At 49.0% G+C, this 21,128-nt stretch overlaps 1 protein-coding gene across 1 annotated transcript in view; it reads left to right on the top strand.

The window, feature by feature from the left end:
• Positions 1–21,128, top strand: part of LOC138296821 (ATP-binding cassette sub-family C member 10-like) — a 669,768-nt gene that overhangs the window by 446,829 nt on the left and 201,811 nt on the right. The window lies entirely within an intron of this gene.

Here is a 21,128-nt window from a genome sequence, read left to right on the forward strand (position 1 = left end):
GGCCAGGAGGCCACCGCCAGAGTCAGTGCCCAGGAGGGCCCCAGCAGCCACAGCCCCTCTGGGCAATGAAGGACCGCCATGGCAAACACCGCTGAACAGGCCAAGCACCGCTGAACAGGGCAAAGACCGCCATGGCAAGCACCGCTGAACAGGGCAAGCACCGGCAACTCAAGCACCGCTAGCCCATGTGCGGCAGGGGCAGTGACGGAACTGGGACCGTCACGGGGAGAGTGATGCACTCTGGGCACCAGTCCCCCTCCAGAACCAGTGGAGACATGTATCCACTACCTCAGTCCTTGGCAGGATGAAGCACTCTGGGCACCAGTCCCCCTCCAGAACCAGTGGAGAACAGCATCCACTCCGTCTGTCCTTAACAGGATGAAGCACTCTGGGCACCAGTCCCCCTCCAGAACCAGTGGAGAACAGCATCCACTCCGTCTGTCCTTAACAGGATGAAGCACTCTGGGCACCAGTTCCCCTCCAGAACCAGTGGAGAACAGCATCCACTCCGTAGGTCCTTAACAGGATGAAGCACTCTGGGCACCAGTTCCCCTCCAGAACCAGTGGAGAACAGCATCCACTCCGTAGGTCCTTAACAGGATGAAGCACTCTGGGCACCAGTCCCCCTCCAGAACCAGTGGAGACTGTTATCGACTTGAGAGACTGTGGCTTTGCACTCCCCAGGATTGAACAGTGGGCAACCCACCCACTGTAGAGACTTGAGAGACTGTGGCTTTGCACTCCCCAGGATGGTACAGTGGGCAACCCACCCACTGTAGAGACTTGAGAGACTGTGGCTTTGCACTCCCCAGGATTGAACAGTGGGCAACCCACCCACTGTAGAGACTTGAGAGACTGTGGCTTTGCACTCCCCAGGATGGTACAGTGGTCAACCCACCCACTGTAGAGACTTGAGAGACTGTGGCTTTGCAATACCCAGGATTGAACAGTGGGCAACCCACCCACTGTAGAGACTTGAGAGACTGTGGCTTTGCACTCCCCAGGATGGTACAGTGGGCAACCCACCCACTGTAGAGACTTGAGAGACTGTGGCTTTGCACTCCCCAGGATTGAAAAGTGGGCAACCCACCGACTGGAGAGACTTGGGAGACTGTGGCTTTGCACTCCCCAGGATTGAACAGTGGGCAACCCACCCACTGTAGAGACTTGAGAGACTGTGGCTTTGCACTCCCCAGGATGGTACAGTGGGCAACCCACCCACTGTAGAGACTTGAGAGACTGTGGCTTTGCACTCCCCAGGATACATCAATGGGCATGGAGCCCCCTCGTGGATCTGGCGTGCTGCACTCATCCGGCTGAGGTGCCCCCCCTTCCCTTCCCCCTGAGGTGCCTGTTGTATTTCTATCTGATGCCCCAGCAGTGTTCTCTCCGTTTTGCTCAGGTATCGTGTGTGGACCTCGTCCATGCATCTTGGGCCCAGTGGTCCATGGACATTGAATGGTGCACTACCTGCACTACTAATCGTGATGTATATATTGTTGAATGTGAAATTATATCTGTATATATTTGGTTACTGTATTTTGATATATTACAATGGTTGAATTCATTTCCTTTTGTCTTTGCATTCTTCCGGGGAGTTTGGGGGTTGTTACTGTAATGTTTGGATATGCATTGGTGTGTGTGTTGTAGTGGGTGAGGGTCGGGGTGGGGGGTGGGGGTGTTGCGTGTGTGTGTCCCTGACTTTTGCCTCCCCCTCCCCTATGTCGTAGGTGCAGTACTCACCGTTGTCTTCGGCGCCAGCGTTGATGATGGTCGTACAGGAGCAGGAAGACTTTCGCAGGGAGTATTTGGAGTTCCGGTTCCATGGTGTCCTCCTTCCTCGTGGAGTGTGTAGATGTGAGCGTTTTCCCATTGAAATGGCTGTTTCCGCCGTGTTTTTATCCACGGTGAATTCGCCCCGGAAAAGGTGGCGGATTGGTAGGTTGTGATGCTGTGGACGGTACTTTGTCTTCCGTCTGTCTGTTGGCGGTGACCGCCGCGCTGTTTGTCTCTACCGCCGTGGCGGTCGGAGTGTTAAAGTGGCTGTCTTTGTTGGCGGTTTCCGCCACGGTCATAATTCCCTTTTTTTTCCGCGGGCCTGTTTTTGGTCTTACCGCCTCTTTAACACCGTCCGCCAGGGTTGTAATGACCCCCAATATCTGGTGTAATAATATCATTCATAGAAACTTTGAAAGCATGGAATTTGAATGACTTCAGAAGGGCCAATGATATCATATGGTACTTTATCCCAAACAATACCAGTGGGAATTGGAACAGCTGAAATGTTCTAAAGGGACTGACTTCGGACCTTATGTGGTGATAGGTAAAGTGTTTAAACCTCATCCAACAGTCCAACAGCAGAGTGTTCAGGGAAATAATGACCATATATCAGCAAGATGAAACCAATCACAAAACCAATCTAAAGCAGAAAGGCAAGCACATTCAGTAGTATCCATGGATAGTACCTTGGATGAATCAAATAATTGTTTTAAGCCTGTAGAAAATCTTACATGCTGTTGATACAGGTGCAGTTGCTGATGCTGAAGCGTTTGAAGAAAAGTCATCAATGTCTGCAAAGTAACCAGAAGCAATCTGTGCAAAAACTGGAGCTGGTGCAGAACTGGTAGATGTTCCCAATGGTAGCGGTTCCAAATGAACAATGTCATCTGTTGGTGTTGCATTGGAATAGTAGAGATCTACCTCTTGGACATTTCTTGTCGGTGAAGTGGTAACAGGAATTAACAAAAGTTCATTCTTTGCTCTCCCCAAGCTCGGGGAGTCAATTGTAGCATTGTTTTGTGTTGAGTGCTTGAAGACGCTTATCCTGTGGAGTAGTGAGAGAGGCAACAGAACTACCCAAGAATCCTCTTGGTCTGCTGTGCAATTTGACACTGTCAATCGAAACAAAATGGTTTTCTTTACAGCTAGGCAACAGTGGTAAAATGACAGTTCTGGTACCATGTATTTCCAGAACTTAAACAGGTGCTCAATGTGATGGGCCAAACTCCTTCTTTACAGCAATTTATTCTCATACTAGATCCCCAACTTTAGGAGTCCAGCCAGTAGTTATTGCTGGCAAATCCCTCATTCCCAAGGTGGCGGCATATGCAGATGAATTTTCATCATGGATTGCTATTTTTCCTGTAAAAGAGCAACATGTTCATTTATTTCAAAAGGTGTTTCTGCCACCACCAAGCCAGGGCCATCATGCTCTGGGACATACATAGGTATCCCAAATAAGACCCCATTAGGGATAAGTTCTCCCAGGGACCTTCTGGGCTGAATATTTAGTGCTCTCGGAACCCCTCGACCCCATATAGGTGAGGAAGCAAACTACAACCAGAACCTAGTAATCTTGCTGTTAGGCCTTGCTTTAAGGCTTGTATTTTGTGCTCCACAACAGAATTTCCCTTGGGATGGTAAGGAGACAAGAAAAGTAGTTGAACACCCATAGTTGCCACGGTGTCCCTGAATGCCCTAGAGGCAAAGGAAGGGTCCTGGACTGAGTAGAATGCTGCAACTACACGCGTCCCGATGAAGACTTGCAAATCTTTATAGTTTGAGCGTCAGCCGATTGTTGTGGCCATACCCACAGAACTTTGGAGCATGAATCTACAGTGACTAAGATATATTTGTATGCACCATCAAATTGTAAGGGACCGCAGTGGCCCAGGTACACATATTGTAGTGGTTTGTTTGACACTAAGAGGGGTGTCAGTGATTGGCGTTTGATGGTGGACCCTTTAATTTGTTTGCAGATGTTGCAACAAATGACGTACTGTTTGGTCTGTTTGCTTAGACCTGGCGACCAATAGAGTTCTTGTAGTAGGGAGATGGTAGTTGCCACACCAGCACGGGCAGAAGCAATACTCTCATGCGCTGCTGTGATGAGATCTAATCTCTGATCTTGGTTGGGGATCACACAGTCACCCATCCCTGGAATTGTTGCAAAGGTAATGTTTTGGGCATGTTTTTTAGGATATGCTTTCGGTAAGGGCTTGCCTTCTGCAGAGACTTTCACAGCAGCCAGTGTTTCATCACCCAATTTTCATTTGAGAATGAGAATCACAGCAACAGAAGTCGTAGCAACTGCAGATTTTGCTGCTTCATCAGCCAAAGAGTTTCCTACAACGTGTATTCCAACACATTGATGTCCCAATGTATGAATTACAAGAGCTTTTGGTAGATTCTCCTTAAGATCTGCTACCCTCCCCCACAACAAATTATGTTTGATGGTTTTCCTTTTTGAGGCTCTGAACCCATTTAGGCACCCATAATGTAAGTATTCATTGAAGGACTAGACACACACAATCAAGGTAGAAAGTTCAGGATCTGTATATTCCAGTGCCAGAATTAGAGCCTTAAGCTCTGCAAGTAGTGAAGTGTAGTCACCTACGTTCTGCATGTAGGTATGTAGAGGGTGGAACCTTCCATCCCTCACTACCCCGCTCACAGCTGCACAAGGGGCGGAGTTTTTGTGTTTTGTACCTGCAGCTGGTTGCACTGAACCGTCAGTATAGATGATGATTCTGTATTGGTCAGGAGGCAAAATGGGGTACTCAAGTTCATATTGGAGAAATTCCTGGGTCTGAGGTTTGGGGTCGAAAGTATAATCGACATCAGTGGCCATCAGGGAGGTTGCCCAGTTGAGACCAACGTGGATGTAATGCTTTTGCGTTCAGGATGCTAGCTGTGATAACAGCCTTAAAGGGCTAGTACTGGGGTAAGGACAGTTACATCTTTCCCTTGGGCTAATGGCCTTTCCTTTATGACAGTCATCGGAACAGCAGTCAGTATTTTTTCTGTTGGTGCAAAATGCTGTTCTGCATTTGAGTACAAATGTGATTTTTATGCTATGGGTTCACGTCACCCTCATTAAATGTGACATAGGTGAACCCGATGGCAGTAGGAATTACTCTGATGACCAAATTTGTATTATTGTCACATGTGTGTAAGTGTTTTGTTTCAAGAATGTCTTGTTGTAATGCTATGAGAATGCATGTATGTTCCAGAGTCCAATGTTTGCTTGAGAAATCTGGACAAATTAAGTCATAAAGAGGTTTTATGCGTCACGCATATTCAGGAATGTAGGTTCTGCCAAAATTGAAGAAACCCAGCAATGGGTGTAGTTTCTTAATGGTGTTTGGAGGTTGTAGTTGTGCACATTTTTCTAGAAAGTACGAGATAGGCTCTTGTCCTCATCAGATAATTCAGATCCTAAAAATAGGACACTAAGGCCCTCATTACAACCCTGGCGGACGGTGTTAAAGCGGCGGTAAGACCGCCAACAGGCCGGCGGAATTTTTTTACCAATTACGACCGTGGTGGAAACCGCCAACAAAGACAGCCACTTTAACACTCCGACCGCCACGGCGGTACAAACAAACAGCGCGGCGGTCACCGCCAACAGACAGGCGGAAGACAATGTACCGCCCACACTATTATGACAGGCCAATCCGCCACCTTTTCTGGGGCGGATTCACCGCGGATAAAAACACGGCGGAAACAGGAATTTCGAAGGGAAAACTCTCACCTCTACACACTCCACGAGGAACGAGGACACCATGGACCCAGAACTCCAAATTCTACCCGCAATAGTCTTCATGCTCCTGTACCAGGAGCACGAACGCCGGCGACGAAGACCACGGTGAGTACTGCACCTACGACACAGAGGAGGGGGGAGGCAAAAAACAGGGGGACACACATGCAACACCCCCACCCCCATCCTCACCCACTACAACATACACACTAATACATATCTATACATTATAGTTACACCCCCTAACCCCCTGGAAGAATGCAAAGACAAAAGGAAATGAGTGTAACCATTGTAATCTATTAAAATGCAGTACGCACACTATTAACAAAATATACACCAAGAATAGTAGTCCAGGTATTGCACCATTTATAGTCCGTGGACCACTGGGCCCACACTCGATACCAGATCAAAACAGAGAGAACACTGCAGGGGCATCAGATAGAAATACAACAGGCACCTCAGGTGGAAGGGAAGTGGGGGCACCTCAGCCGGATGAGTGCACGACGCCAGATCTACGAGGGGGCTCAATGCCCACTGTTCAATCCTGGGGAGTGCAAAGCCACAGTCTCTCAAGTCTCTACAGTGGGTGGTTTGCCCACTGTTCAATCCTGGGGAGTGCAAAGCCACAGTCTCTCAAGTCTCTACAGTGGGTGGTTTGCCCACTGTTCAATCCTGGGGAGTGCAAAGCCACAGTCTCTCAAGTCTCTACAGTGGGTGGCTTGCCCACTGTTCAATCCTGGGGAGTGCAAAGCCACAGTCTCTGAAGTCTCTACAGTGGGTGGTTTGCCCACTGCATTATCCTGGGGAGTGCAAAGCCACAGTCTCTCAAGTCTCTCCAGTGGGTGGTTTGCCCACTGCATTATCCTTGGGAGTGCAAAGCCACAGTCTCTCAAGTCTCTCCAGTGGGTGGCTTGCCCACTGCCATATCCTGGGGAGTGCAAAGCCACAGTCTCTCAAGTCTCTCCAGTGGGTGGTTTGCCCACTGCCATATCCTGGAGAGTGCAAAGCCGCAGTCTCTCAAGTGGATAACAGTCCTCACTGGTTCTGGAGGGGGACTGGTGCCCAGAGTGCTTCATCCTGTGAAGGACAGAGGTAGTGGATGGATCTCTCCACTGGTTCTGGAGGGGGACTGGTGCCCAGAGTGCTTCATCCTGTGAAGGACAGAGGTAGTGGATGCATGTCTCCACTGTTTCTGGAGGGGGACTGGTGCCCAGAGTGCTTCATCCTGTGAAGGACAGAGGTAGTGGATGGATCTGTCCACTGGTTCTGGAGGGGGACTGGTGCCCAGAGTGCTTCATCCTGTGAAGGACAGAGGTAGTGGATGCATGTCTCACTGGTGCCCAGAGTGCTTCATCCTGTGAAGGACAGCGGTAGTGGATGGATCTCTCCACTGGTTCTGGAGGGGGACTGGTGCCCAGAGTGCTTCATCCTGTGAAGGAGAGAGGTAGTGGATGCATGTCTCCACTGGTTCTGGAGGGGGACTGGTGCCCAGAGTGCATCACTCACCCTGTGACGGTCCCAGTTGCGCCAGTGCCCCTGCCGCTCATGGGCTAGCGGTGCTTGATTTGGCGGTGCCCTGTTCAGCGGTGCTTGATTTGGCGGTGCCCTGTTCAGCAGTGCTTGATTTGGCGGTGCCCTGTTCAGCGGTGCTTGGCCTGTTCAGCCGTGCTTGAGTTGGCGGTGCCCTGTTCAGCGGTGCTTGCCCTGTTCGGCTATGCTTGAGTTGGCGGTGCCCTGTTCAGCGGTGCTTGATTTGGCGGTGCCCTGTTCAGCAGTGCTTGATTTGGCGGTGCCCTGTTCAGCGGTGCTTGATTTGTCGGTGCCCTGTTCAGCAGTGCTTGCCCTGTTCAGCAGTGCTTGATTTGGCGGTGCCATGTTCAGTGGTGCTTGCCCTGTTCAGCGGTGCTTGATTTGGCAGTGCCATGTTCAGCGGTGCTTGCCCTTTTCAGCGGTGCTTGATTTGGTGGTGCCCTGTTCAGCCGTGCTTGATTTGGCGGTGCCCTGTTCAGCCGTGCTTGATTTGGCGGTGCCCTGTTCGGCGGTGCTTGATTTGGCGGTGCGGTGCTTGCCCTGTTCAGCGGTGCTTGAGTTGGCGGTGCCCTGTTCAGCGGTGCTTACCCTGTCCAGCGGTGCTTGAGTTGGCGGTGCCCTGTTCAGCGGTGCTTGATTTGGCGGTGCCCTGTTCAGCGGTGCTTGCCCTGTTCAGCGGTGCTTGATTTGGCGGTGCCCTGTTCAGCAGTGCTTGATTTGGCAGTACCCTGTTCGGCGGTGCTTGATTTGGCGGTGCCCTGTTCAGTGGTGCTTGCCTTGTTCAGCGGTGCTTGATTTGGCGGTGCCCTGTTCAGCGGTGCTTGATTTGGCGGTGCCATGGTCAGCGGTGCTTGCCCTGTTCAGCGGTGCTTGATTTGGCGGTGCCATGTTCAGCGGTGCTTGCCCTGTTCAGCGGTGCTTGGTCTGGCGGTGCCCTGTTCAGCGGTGCTTGAGTTGGCGGTCCTTCATGGCCAAGCGGGTCTTGTGCTTGCGGTCCTTCATGGCCCAGCTGGGCTTGTGCTGGCGGGGCCCTCCTGGGCATCTGGGCTGGGGATGTTGGGTGGGTGTGTGGAGGCTAGACACAGGGACAATGGCTGCCATCAGTGCTGAGGCCAGAGTTTGAAAGGCTCGGTGAAGGGCCGTCTGACCAGAATGAATGCCCTCGAGGAATGCATTAGTTTGTTGCAACTGCCTTTCTACACCCTGGATGGCATTCAAAATGGTAGACTGCCCAACAGTGAGTGACCTGAGGAGGTCAATGGCCTCCTCACTGAGGGCAGCAGGGGTGACTGGGGCAGGGCCTGAGGTGCCTGGGGCGTAGGTGATGCCCACCCTCCTGGGTGAGCGGGCATGGGGCGAAGGCTGAGGGGCTGCTGGGAGGGCGGTGCTGGTAGGGGGGGTGGCAGCTGTACCTGTAGATGTGGGGGGCACAAATGTTGCCACCACCACAAGGGAGCTCCCATCAGAGGACGAGTCCGCATCACTGGTGTCAGCTCCTGTCCCCACCGTGGAGCTTCCCTCGCCCTCTAGTGAATTCAGAGTCCGTAGTGTGGCCCTCCATGGCCATGTGGGATACAGCTCCCTCGTGCTCCGGTGCCACTGATCCTCCGCCTGATGATGCTAATGCACACAAGAACAGGGAAACCACAAAAAGGGGTGGGGGAAACAGAATAAAGACATGTTGAGTGCATAGATTACCGCTACTGTTGGCGGACAAGACAGACACAGAAGCCCCCTGCACTACGCCGCGCTCTTGGGCTCTACAGTGCAATTCCTGGGAAATGGCCTACAAGGCTATGGACGAAATTTGCACACATGGATGACACAGGGGCATGAATAGCTGTACTTGGCACTCTACAGAGGTGGGGTGGGGGGCCACAGGGCATTGCCTTATGGAGGGGCCTAGCCTACGGAACTCGCCCTGGCCTAGGGAAACCCACAGCCCTCCTCCCCCACCCAGACAACTACACTGCGCACAAAGTCAGCTGAATGAGAGTGTACTCACCCCCTTGTGTCTGCTGTGATGCCCTCAAGCACCCATCCAACTCCGGGTAGGCCACGGCCAGGATCCTGAACATCGGGGGGTCATGGTTCGACGGGCACCCCTCCCACGTTGGGAGGCCATCCCCAGCTGAGCCTCCGCCGTCTTCTTGCTCCAGCAGCGAATGTCCTCCCATCTTTTCCGGCAGTGGGTGCTCCGTCTGTGGTAGACCCCCAGGGCCCGGACGTCCTTGGCGATGGCACACCAAATATCTTTTTTCTGGTGGGCGCTGACCTACATGAAATGTACAGGGGAAGAAGAGAAGTCATTACCAACTACACCGTCAAAGTGAGTGGCCCCATCCCTACCCTTGCCATGTGGCACATGCACCCACCGTCTTTCATGCACGCAGAACTCTGCCCCCTTCCTTCTTACATCCAGCCCTCTCCACACAGGCATAGCCCCTACAACATGCTCCCTGTGTACTTACCTGTTTGTCTGGAGGACTGTAGAGTAGCGTGTACTGGGGGAGGACCCCATCAACGAGCTTCTCGATCTCCTCCGATGTGAAGGCAGGGGCACTTTCCCCAGACGCACGAGCCATTGTGTTTTACAGACTGAGGTCACAGAAGCACTTGCAGTGTAGGTCCTCTCCTGTCGAAGATCAGGTATCTAGTGATTGAACAGATAGAAAATGGCAGTCATGTCCGCGGCGGTGCGTACCATCACCGCCGGTGTACATCGTCATTGGCTCCTGGGACCCATAGGCTCCAATGTTAACCAATGCAGCATTGCGCCGCGATCTCCGACCGCCTACCGCGACAGTGTACAGCGCCAGCGCAGTTACCTCACATCCCATTGTCCCACTTTAGAGGTCAGGCAGCTGCCATTTCAGGGGCCCACATGGCCTAATTTCCAACTGTGTCACACATACCTAGGCCTAGTCTCAACACACATACAAGCCACCTTTTGTGTATGATTGCTGTTCTGGGTAAACTGTGGGTATGTACCTCTGAGTTGTTTGACTCTGTGGTCGCTGTTGTCCTTCATAGGCACCGTCCGCTGGGACATGTGAGGAGATGGCGGAATCCTCCGGGGTACCGACCGCTGGTGGACCTGTCGACAATGGAGGAAAGACATTTGATAATCACCTACAGGTTTGACCGTGTCACAATCCAGGAACTGTGTACCCAGTTGGAGCCAGACCTGATGTCAGCAATCCGCCATCCCACAGGAATCCCCCCTCAAGTGCAGGTGCTATCAGTGCTCCATTTCCTTGCAAGTGGGTCTTTTCAAACAACTGTGGCCATGGCATCAGGGATGTCCCAGCCTATGTTTTCCAACGTATTGTCCAAAGTGTTGACTGCCATGCTGAAACACATGCAGAGCTACATCGTTTTCCCTCAGGTGGAGGATTTGCCTACAGTGAAAGGTGACTTCTATGCCCTTGGACATATCCCCAACATCATAGGTGCCATTGATGGGACCCATGTTGCTTTGATCCCCCCCCCCAAAGGTGTGAACAGGTGTACAGAAACCGGAAGAGTTATCATTCGATGAATGTACAGATGGTATGTTTGGCAGACCAGTACATCTCCCATGTGAATGCCATGTTCCCTGGCTCAGTGCATGACGCCTACATCCTACGGAATAGCAGCATCCCTTATGTGATGGGTCAACTCCGCAGGCCCCGTGTGTGGCTATTAGGTGAGCCCCTGGAAGCAAGACAGTGGGAATGGTTGTCTGGGGTTATCCCTACAGGTTAGTGTGTGTCTAACAGTTGTCCCTCGCCATTTGCAGGTGACTCTGGGTACCCCAACCTGTCATGGCTACTGACCCCAGTGAGGAATCCCAGGACCAGGGCAGAGGAACGCTACAATGAGGCCCATGGGCGAACTAGGAGGGTGATCGAGCGGACCTTCGGCCTCCTGAAGGCCAGGTTCAGGTGCCTCCACATGACAGGTGGATCCCTATTCTACTCACCAAAGAAGGTGTGCCAGATCATCATGGCCTGCTGTATGCTTCACAACTTGGCTTAGCGACGACAGGTGCCTTTTCTGCAGGAGGATGGTCCAGATGGCGGTGTTGTGGCAGCTGTGGAGCCTGTGGACAGTGATGAGGATGAAGCAGAGGAAGAAGACATGCAGAACAGGGACTCAGTGATCCAGCAATATTTCCAGTGAAACACAGGTGAGAATACGTTCCTGCCTACTACATGTACTTTTACACTACTACCTCTCTACTGTCTGTTGTTTTCACCCAGTGTATGGTCACTGAGTTGTCACTTTCCCTCACGGTTTCACAGATGTGGGTCCCAACGTGTGTCATCTGCTTAGATTCCTCATGGACTAGAGCTGTGTGACATAGGTATCTTGACATTACTATTTCAAGAACATTTTGTCACTGTAATTGCAAATACACTATTTCAAAATCACAGACAGACTCCAGATCATTTTGTGCTTTAGGTGTGTTTATTTAAATGCAAAATATTGGAGGGGGAAGTTAAATGGTGAGGGGTGATGGCGGAGGAGTGTCCATGGCAGAGTCCAGTCTATTAGTCTCACAGGTGCATTGCCCATATGGGCATGGGAAGTGGAGCTGGGGCAGTTTAATTATGGACAGGGTGACAAAGTGGGACAGTGGGATGACAATCAGGGTTGTCTCATTTCTTGGCGGGGTTCTTGGCATCGTGCTCTGTCTTGCTCCTGGATCTCAGAGACCGTTTGCAGGGTTGTTCTCCCTCTGCAGGGGGTGGGGTGCTGGTGTGGTGGTCCTGTGGCGGAGCGTCCTGTCCACTAGCGCCGGCGGAGGTGGTGGGCAGTTCATGGTCCATGCTAGTGTCAGGGGCCCCTTGGAGTGCCACAGTGTCCCTCCTGGTGTTAAGTAGTTCCTTCAGCACCCCTACGATGGTGCCCAGGGTGGAGCTGATGGTTCTGAGTTCCTCCCTGAAGCCCATATACAGTTCCTCCTGCATGCGCTGGGTCTCCTGAAACTTGGCCAGGACCGTTGCCATTGTCTCCTGGGAGTGGTGGTATGCTCCCATGATGGAGGAGAGGGCCTCGTGGAGAGTGGGTTCCCTTGGCCTGTCCGCCCCCTGTCGCACAGCAGCCCTCCCAGTTCCCCTGTGTTCCTGGGCCTCCGTCCCCTGGACCGTGTGCCCACTGCCACTGCCCCCAGGTCCCTGTTGTTGTTGGGGTGGTGGGTTATCCTAGGTTCCCTGTAGTGATGGACACACAGCTGATTGACGTGTCCTGGGGACGGAGGTATGGGCCCGCTGGGTGGGTGCTGTGCTGGTGTTTCCAGCGGGGGGAAGGTCTGTGGTGGCCTGTGCCTGTGTGAGGGGAACCGACTGTCCCGAGGCCCCCGATGGTCCGGGCTGGTCATCTAGATCCAGTTGGACAGAGGTGCTCACTGTGGGCCTCTTCTGTGGGTGGAGTGGACATGTCTGGACCCTCCTGTCAGGTGACATTAGGTAGGGGTCCTGCAGGGGTGGAAAGGCATGATTATTGCATCTGTGTGGGGCATGGTGTGCAATGGGTGGGTGACCGTGTACCCCAGTGCTGGCATTCCTGTGTGGGAGCTTGTGTGATGATGGTTTAGGGGGGTGTATGGGTATGTGCAGTGGGCATGCTATAGTGATGGGTGTCCATGCTTTGTTGTTGCATGCAGGGCTTGGTGTTGGAATGTGTGGTTTGTGATATTGGTACATTTGTGAGGAGTTGGAGTGATAGGGGTGAGGGCGAGGGTGGGGGTATGTGATAGCATGCAGGTAGGTGGGGGATGTAATAGTTAAGATTTGACTTACCAGAGTCCATTCCTCCACCAACTCCTGCGAGGCCCTCAGGATGCAGAATCGCCAAGACCTGCTCCTCCCATGTTGTTAGTTGTGGGGGAGGAGGTGGGGATCTGCCGCCAGTCCGCTGAACCGCACGGTGGTGTCTTGAGACCACGGAACGCACCTTCCCCCGTAGGTCGTTCCACCTTTTCCTGATGTCCTCCCGATTTCTTGGGTGTTGTCCCACTGCGTTGACCCTGTCTACTATTCTTTGCCATAGCTCCATCTTCCTTGCAATTGAGGTGTGCTGCACCTGTGATCCAAATAGCTGTGGTTCTACCCGGACGATTTCCTCCACCATGACCCTGAGCTCCTCCTCCGAGAACCTGGGCTGTCTTTGCCGTGCCATGGGGTGGTGTAGGTGATGTGTGGGGTGGTGTGTGTGGTGATAAGTGTGGTGATATGTAGTGGTGTGTTGTGTGAGGTGTGTGGAAGTTGTGTGGGTGATGGTGTTATGTGCCTGTGGATGCTGTTGTATTTGCTGGTGGTGTCTCTCTCTGTGCTTCGTTCTCAATTTTTGGTAGCAGGGGTTTGTGGGTGATGTGGGTGTGTGTTTTATAGTGGTGTGGGTGTGTGGGAGTTGTGTGTGTATGTGTATCAGGTGTTTGTATTTCGAATTGTCCAATATGGCTGTGTTTTGTAAGAGTGTATGTATTTTGAGCGCGGCAGTGTGTACCGCCAATGGAATACCGTGGCTGAAAGACCGCCGCGTGGATTAGTGTGTCATGATAGTGTGGGCGTATTTCTGTTGGCGTGACGGTGGAGGTTTTGTTTTCACCAGTTTATCACTGACCTTTGGTGTGGCGGACTTGTGTGGGTGTCTGAATTTTGGCGGGTTCTGAGATGTGGGTCATAATAGCTGTGGCGGAATTCTGCAGCCGCGGCGGTGTGTTGGCGGTCTTCTGCACGGCGGTAAGTGGCTTTTACCGCCAATGTTGTAATGACCGCCTAAGAAAAGCAATTTTGTTTTTCTTAAAGTTGAATTTATAGCCTTAGACAGCAAATCCTAAAATGTTGTGATCCACCCTGGTGAAGGATGCATTGAGGTCGTCATCTGTGAGATAAATATCATCCACGTAGGACAATGCCTCGGAATCAATATCATGTAATATTGATGTCCCAAATGCAGAGAAGGATCCAGGACTGTTTCTATATTGTTGGGGCAAACTGCAAAACTTCCTTTGAGAGCGAGCGCTGTAAAGGCGCTTAAGTCCCACCTTTCAGGCGCTATATTTTGGCAGATAAAAACATTGGAAATACCCAAGGTTTATTTTTTGTATTTTCTGCGAACTATGTTGTTAATAACTGGTGTGTGCATTTTGTATTTCAAAGGTGTGTGTGTGTGACTGTTTAGGTGTCTGTAATCTAATACTATTCTATAATGGTCAGGTTTTGCTACAGGAAATAAAGGGTTGTTCATTGCAGAGACGCAGCGTTCAATTACTCCCTGGTACTCTAGCCTCATGTCTAATAGGATATTAAGGTTGGATTTGTGGAGTTGATTGTATGGAAACAACGTGGGAGGGAGAAACTCTGTCCCACCTTACATGGTTGAGTCCAATCTGTGGTGTAAGCTTCTTTTACTGCATCTGAAACTAGGACTGAGAAAGGAGGCAAAATTACATCTTCCCCTTATGGGAGAACGCAGACAAATTCAGGTGACCAGTCTTTTTCTGCCAATAAAATGTAATAATTTAGTGTTAGTCTTCTCCAGAAGATAACTTTAATAGTGCGCTTTATGGCTCCCTCAATCTGTTTGTTTAATCTATAAACCCTGTTGGGTGGGGAGACACACTTGTCCACTGTTTCAACTTCAAGGAAGTGGTTAGTCGGTGTCACATCCAGAACGTCTATAAGGTTCTGAAGACATATCATGACCTCTGCCACGCTGTCTAGCAGAGTCACTGCCCATGTCCTGTTCTTCAGTAACGTTCTCAATATGTGTGGCATTTTTTGCAGATATGACTGAAACCTTTTTCTTTTTGAACTGGGTTTTGTGCTGTGGAAGTTTCTCTTCATTTTTTCATAAAAGTTTCTGAGGAACATTGTGAGTCTGTTTTCGGCTTCACGTAGTCACTTTGGTGTTCTGACCGCCCTCCTCTCTCACTCCGTTTATCTGGTGTGTCTTGAAAGGAATGAGATGGGCGACTGTCAGTATATTGATATTTGTCAGGAGTTTTTATAGTTTCCCTATCTCTAACAGTGTATTTTTTTTCTGTGGTCTTCCATTGCAGAGATTATCCTCTTTCGCTTCATATTTCTTTATTCGTTTTTTTGTTTACCCCAGTGCTTTTTAGAGCCTCTTGTGTCTGCTTAATACCTTCCTTACCAGAAGTACTCTGTAATTGTCGTTTAGTTGGTCTGGCCCCAAACAATCTCGACTAATACTAGTATATGCTTTGGAAATAAGCTTTGGCAGCTCATGTTCCTAATCCTGTTGAGGGATATCACAGAACCGCTGGCAAATTGTCAATGCTGCTGCTTCTCTTTAATGTTGCTTAAAATAATTGAGGAGACTGTTTCAAAGCTGTGCATTAAATTCATTTCCAGGACCGGGGCAGCCTCATGTTCATTATGTATCTGTTTTAACATTTACGGAAGATTTGCAGCCATTGGTGTACCATGCATGGTGGTATATATTGCAACAAAGATCGTGCCCCAAGTAGCACAATCCTCTAAAGAGGGAACCATTCCAAAAGGCAAGCACATAATGTGATACTTCTGCTACTTGCATAGCTTGTACATTGGGATGTGATGCATATGTAGCAAATGCTAGCCACGTAGGTCCATCATTACTTAAGGGAACTAATCAAACATGTGGTGGGACGGTGCCATTAAACCAATCATGGTGTTCTTGATAAATTAGCGGTATCTCTAGGTATTGGTATGCTCTGTATTGTTGTGATACATTCGCTATTCAGTATGTGTGAAATGTATTTGAGTCTGTGTTTACTTCAGGAAAGGTGACCCATGAATAGAATATTTCTGTTTTGTATGCATTGTGTGCCTCAACCACAAATGTAACATCCCCACCCTTATTGGTTAGTTCATTAGCCAAAAGAAACTGCGTGACTGTTGTCTACAGTTTTCTGGAATATTTACTCGTCAGGCGTTAGCCATATCCAAAGATAGGGATCAGAGTTGGGAACACCAGCGAGGGAATCCTTTTAATGTTCACGCTAGCACATCCTACATCCTAAGATAGGTGCTCCCTATTTAACGGAGGAGGATTTTTTCCTAATACCATGGACGTCTCTATATAAGGTAATTAGGGTACCTTTACCATGTGTGAGAAAGAGATACTTAGGAGACCTATAAAATTAGTGCATTTCCAACGTTGGGGGCCATGTTGTAGGACTCTTACTGTACTGATAAGACTGCTGGTTTTGGGTGGCAGCACAATCGTGTGTTGGGGATCCCACACCATCTGGTAGTTGTCTGCCTAACCATTTTGACCAGCTAGGAGCACCCCACCCGAACCTGGAAGTAAAGGTGGTTTGTAGCAACCTGACATATGACACTCTGGCTCTAGAGGGAAGCCGTGGTTAGTAGATCTTACCTCTTTCTCTCATTTACACAGGTCTCACACACACGTAGGCAGACAAAAAGATGCAGGACATTTATCAATGCATTTATTGAAAAGACAGCAATCTATGATAAAATATATGAGCTGTGATTATTAGGAAGATGAAACATAGCACAGTCAGAATTGTTACTATGGGCGAAAACCATTAAACAATCCCACCATATTGGAATAAACATGTGCCTAAAGATTCCTACCTACACTTTCTATGAGAGCATAGCAGTGATAGCCCTTCTCTGCCCATACTTAGACCATGGAAGGGACATCCACTCTAATACTTGAAAGACAGAGGTTGGCCCGCCGTCTCCTCGGTTGGTTGTGAAGACTGGGTTGAGGTCAGCAAAGTAGAAATGAAATGGCATGCAGCATAGGGTGGATCATTTGGTGGAATTACCTCTCTAGCCCCCTCCGGCCTGCCTGTTTATACAACAAAACATGTTGTCTTCTGAGGAATAGGCCTGACATGATCATGTGTCCAAGTGTCAGGGCTGTCTACACACTCACGTGGAGAGAATACTAGATAGACTATCATGTACAGCCCTGAGCAAACCTGGGCCGAGGTACAAGGTGAAATGTTGTGTGATAAATGTAATAACAACACTTTTGTATAATACCAACTGATTAGAGAAAATAAAACTTCCCAGCTAAAAGCAGGCTATGCTAAAATGAATTAAGATGAATAAATGAAAATAGAGCATGTAAATAGAGCATGTAACTGGGTTGCAGGACTAAGCTAAACTACGTGTGCCCAAGCAAGGCTCTAAAATGAACACACAATAGAGGCTGGCACCGCCCTTGAGACCACAGCCACGGCACACTGCTGAATGACCTACCAGAACGGCGCCAGGCAGCCGCCAGGCCACTGAAATAATCTGCTTTCATTCCCCACAGGCCAGTAGCAGCTTATCGTCGTGTGGCGAGCCCCGACACAAAAGCATTGTCCTCACCATGCGGAGCTCTGCGATAGGCCACCATCTTGGTAGCCTGTGTCGTCACACCCCTGCAAACATATATGTAAGGTACTGTTGTAGAAAGTTGCATATACATATATTTTTTAAAGCGCTAATGGGATCCTCACATGTGGGTGGGACAATTCAGTTCTTATGAGTATTAATGAGTATCCCCTGGAAGAGAATGACTATTTCATGATCAACCTCTGCAAACAAGGGCAGGCTCAGAAGTCCAGGCACCTGTTTTCCTGAAAATGTGCTGCCTACAGAGCAAAAATCAACTTGAAAAATGTGCAAATGAGTAGCTTAGAAACATGGAGCTTAGAAAAATAAAGAGCCAGTCGTTGCTCCGTTTAAAAGTATGTGCTGGAAACAACACAATTTGAACAAAAATACCGACTTTTTCTGAGACTGCATAGTGAATTAGAACATGTTCATGAAGAAAGCCCATAATCATTAAGTTTAATTCTAACTCCTATTGCCACCATGTAAAAATGAATCTTGGAACCATTGGTTCTGATAGAAGACCTAGCCCTTGCTTGACAACATTACCAATACAAATTACAGTGATTTATTTAGTGGAATCATAATGAGCTATGCCTGTTTTCTAAAAGAGAACATGCTTTAGAACAGTGATCATTGCTTAGAACGCAAAGGTAAAGTGTCTTAAGCAACTTTCGCACAAGCCTGGAAGCAGCACGGTCCTCACACTGGTTTCAAATAAATAAAGGCCCACATTTTTGGTAAAAATCAACTCTTAGCATCCCTTGTTCTGGCTTTGATATAAACACAAAATCCCACAAGGATAGCCGAACAGTGTAAAGTAAGGTTCATTCATGATGTGAACTGCTTGAGCAAACTACTCAAGGCATCCTTCATAGCATGAGAGTTTGCTTTTACTAAGGACCATATAGGTAATACTCTGCATATTAATTTGATAACAGATATCTTCATAAGACCTTGTAGAACAACAATATGCCCCCATCAGACAGTACTATCACATATATTAACCACGCCGAGACAAAGAGCAGGGCAGTGTGACACTGGTTAGCAATAATAGTGCAGAGCACCCCACAATATATATCTAATACCCCAAGTACAAAATCTTCATTCAGTCAATCTTTGTCCAAGTGTCAGGGCTGTCTGCACACTCTTGTGGAGGCAATAATAGATGGATTATCATTTACAGCTCTGAGCAAACTTGGGCAAAGGTACAAGGTGAAATGTTGTGTTATAAAAGTAATAACAACACTTTCGTGTTGATTACAGAAAATAAAACTTCCCCTCTAAAAGCAGGCTATGCTACAATGAATTAAAATGAAAATAGAGCACGTAACTGAGTAAAAGGGCACAGCCCGCAGGCCTAAGCTAAACTATGTGTGCCCAAGCAAGGCTCTAAAATGAACACACAACAGAGGCTGGCACTGCCCTTGGGGCTGCAGCCACAGCACGCTACAGAATGACCTACCAGCATGGCGCCAGGCAGCCTCATTTGTCTGAAGAATAGAGCACTTCATTTGTCTGAAGAATAGAGCAACAGTAAGTTGTGTTAGATGTGTACCAATAACCTTTTATCTGCTACAATTAAATATTAATGGGTGCAAAGATATCTCCATCTGTGTGCATTCTGGGCATGGTATTGGACTGTAAAGCTGTAAAGCTGGGAAAGAGGAGGTTGGATGTTGGGAAATGAGGCAAGCAGGGAGGTGAGGAGAAAAATAAAGTTACTTGGCAAAGCAAATACAAGGAAAAGCCACAGAGGCACAGAGAAGAAATTAGGAGCTGAAAAAGGAAGGAATAATTATTAATAGGAATGAATGAGGGTAGGAAGGAAATAAAAGCCAAATTATTTCCTAACGCAGAAAAAACACTATTCCTATGACAGCAAAAAAGAGTAAACAGTGGTAATCGCTTTTTTTTCTACAATTTTTGAAAATATTGGAAAACAGTGGAAAAGAACTACTAGAATTCACAACAAATAGAAACTGAAGACAGGAAAGCTAAATTATGAAGTAATACTATTACAAAATGTGCCCCATTAAGCCTCATAATTTACCTTTTGTAGCTGCATAATTTAGTCGCTCTGCCACATAATTTGGTTCTCCCCCGCCGTGTAATTCCAGTGACCCTGTTCACAAGGAACAAAGTTATGAGATTATGTTTAAGTGGCATCTTATGCCACAGGATTTGAGGTTGATTTCCCAAATACTAACAAATTGTGTTGGAGGAGCGGAGGAGAGAAGGGAACTGATTTGAAAATATATGTAAAATATGTTTTGAAAATGGAACTGTTCAATAAAAGCTTTCTTGCAAAAGAAAAAAAACATACATAAAACAGTAAAAAACTCCAGTGCAAGGTCTTGATATACAGGAATACAAAGTAAGATGGAGGAATAGAAGACAAATGAAGGAATTCAAAGCTAGTTGTCTGGGAGAAGGCAAATGAAGATGGACCCTGGCAAGTAGGGTACAGCTGGAGAGTGTCCCCTCAATTACAAAAAAGAACTGTATAGTTCATGCAAATTAGAACAAGTGTGAAGAACACAGCAAGAAATCCTGTGAATGTATTGCAACTTAGCTAGTTGATGATATGGACAACATTTAAAGGAAGGAATATGATGCAGCAAGGAAGATTGAGATATGTGAGAGATCCCACCATCTCGGATCGCTTCAGTTCCTTAAACAATAGTAGATAGCCAGCCATCTTGGAATGGTCTCATGCACAGAGAGGAATACCTGGGATGAAATGCAGCCTGTTGGCGGAACATGAGATTGCATCTGCACCTTCCATCTCCTGTGACTTTAAGCACGTTGCCAACACTCTAACACGGACATTCCCAGCCCAGTGCATTCCCAGGAGGAGCAGTGCCAATGAAATGAAACAGAGTGCCATGACACATACTGGGAGAAATGGTGCTGTTAATGCATATTTCGCTATCAAGAACTTAAAAACCACCAATTTCTGTGCCCAAGATAGGCTTGTTCAGTACTGTACAACATTCAGATTTATCCTGGTGAAATTAAAGACTATGGCCCTCATTATGAACATGGAGGGATAGCCCGCTGCCGACCATGCTGACGGTCGACAGAAGACAGCCAGTGGCATCCTGCCATATTCTGATGCCTGGAGCCTTGAGGGCCGCCACGCGCCATGCTGGGGGTCAGTGGCGGGGTGGATGCTGCTCCACCCTCACCGCCACATCAGTCCAGACACCGCCACATCTATGATGATGCAGTCATAAGTGTATGGAGGCACGACGATGCCGGCGGAGCAGCATCCTAGGAGCCTGTTCCCTCCCGGAGCAGCGCCACGGAACAGGTGAGTGCTCCCCGAGAGAGAAGGAGGGGAGGGGGGCATGGGTGTGTGTGTTGAGTGAGTGAGTGAGTGCGTGCATTGTTGTGTGCGTGTGTGTTTGTGAAGGGGGGATGTGTGTCTGCGTGTATGAATGCGTGTGTGTATGTCGGAAAATGGGTGCATGTGTATGTGGGGGGTTGGGGGGGACCTGTATGGAGGTGGAGATGGTGAGGGGGGTTGGGGACGACCTACAGGGAGATTGGAGGGAAGAGGGGGTGTCGATTTTCAGGTGTTTGGGGTGGGGGTTGGGGGGCGGGTCTAGGGGCTTGGGGGGATGGGTAGGGGTTGTGGCAATGGGGGGCCTGGAGTGTCACATACAGGTGACAGGAATGAGAACTCCTGTCACCCGTATGCT

This window comes from Pleurodeles waltl, chromosome 5, assembly GCF_031143425.1.
Source record: "Pleurodeles waltl isolate 20211129_DDA chromosome 5, aPleWal1.hap1.20221129, whole genome shotgun sequence".
Taxonomy (NCBI): domain Eukaryota; kingdom Metazoa; phylum Chordata; class Amphibia; order Caudata; family Salamandridae; genus Pleurodeles; species Pleurodeles waltl.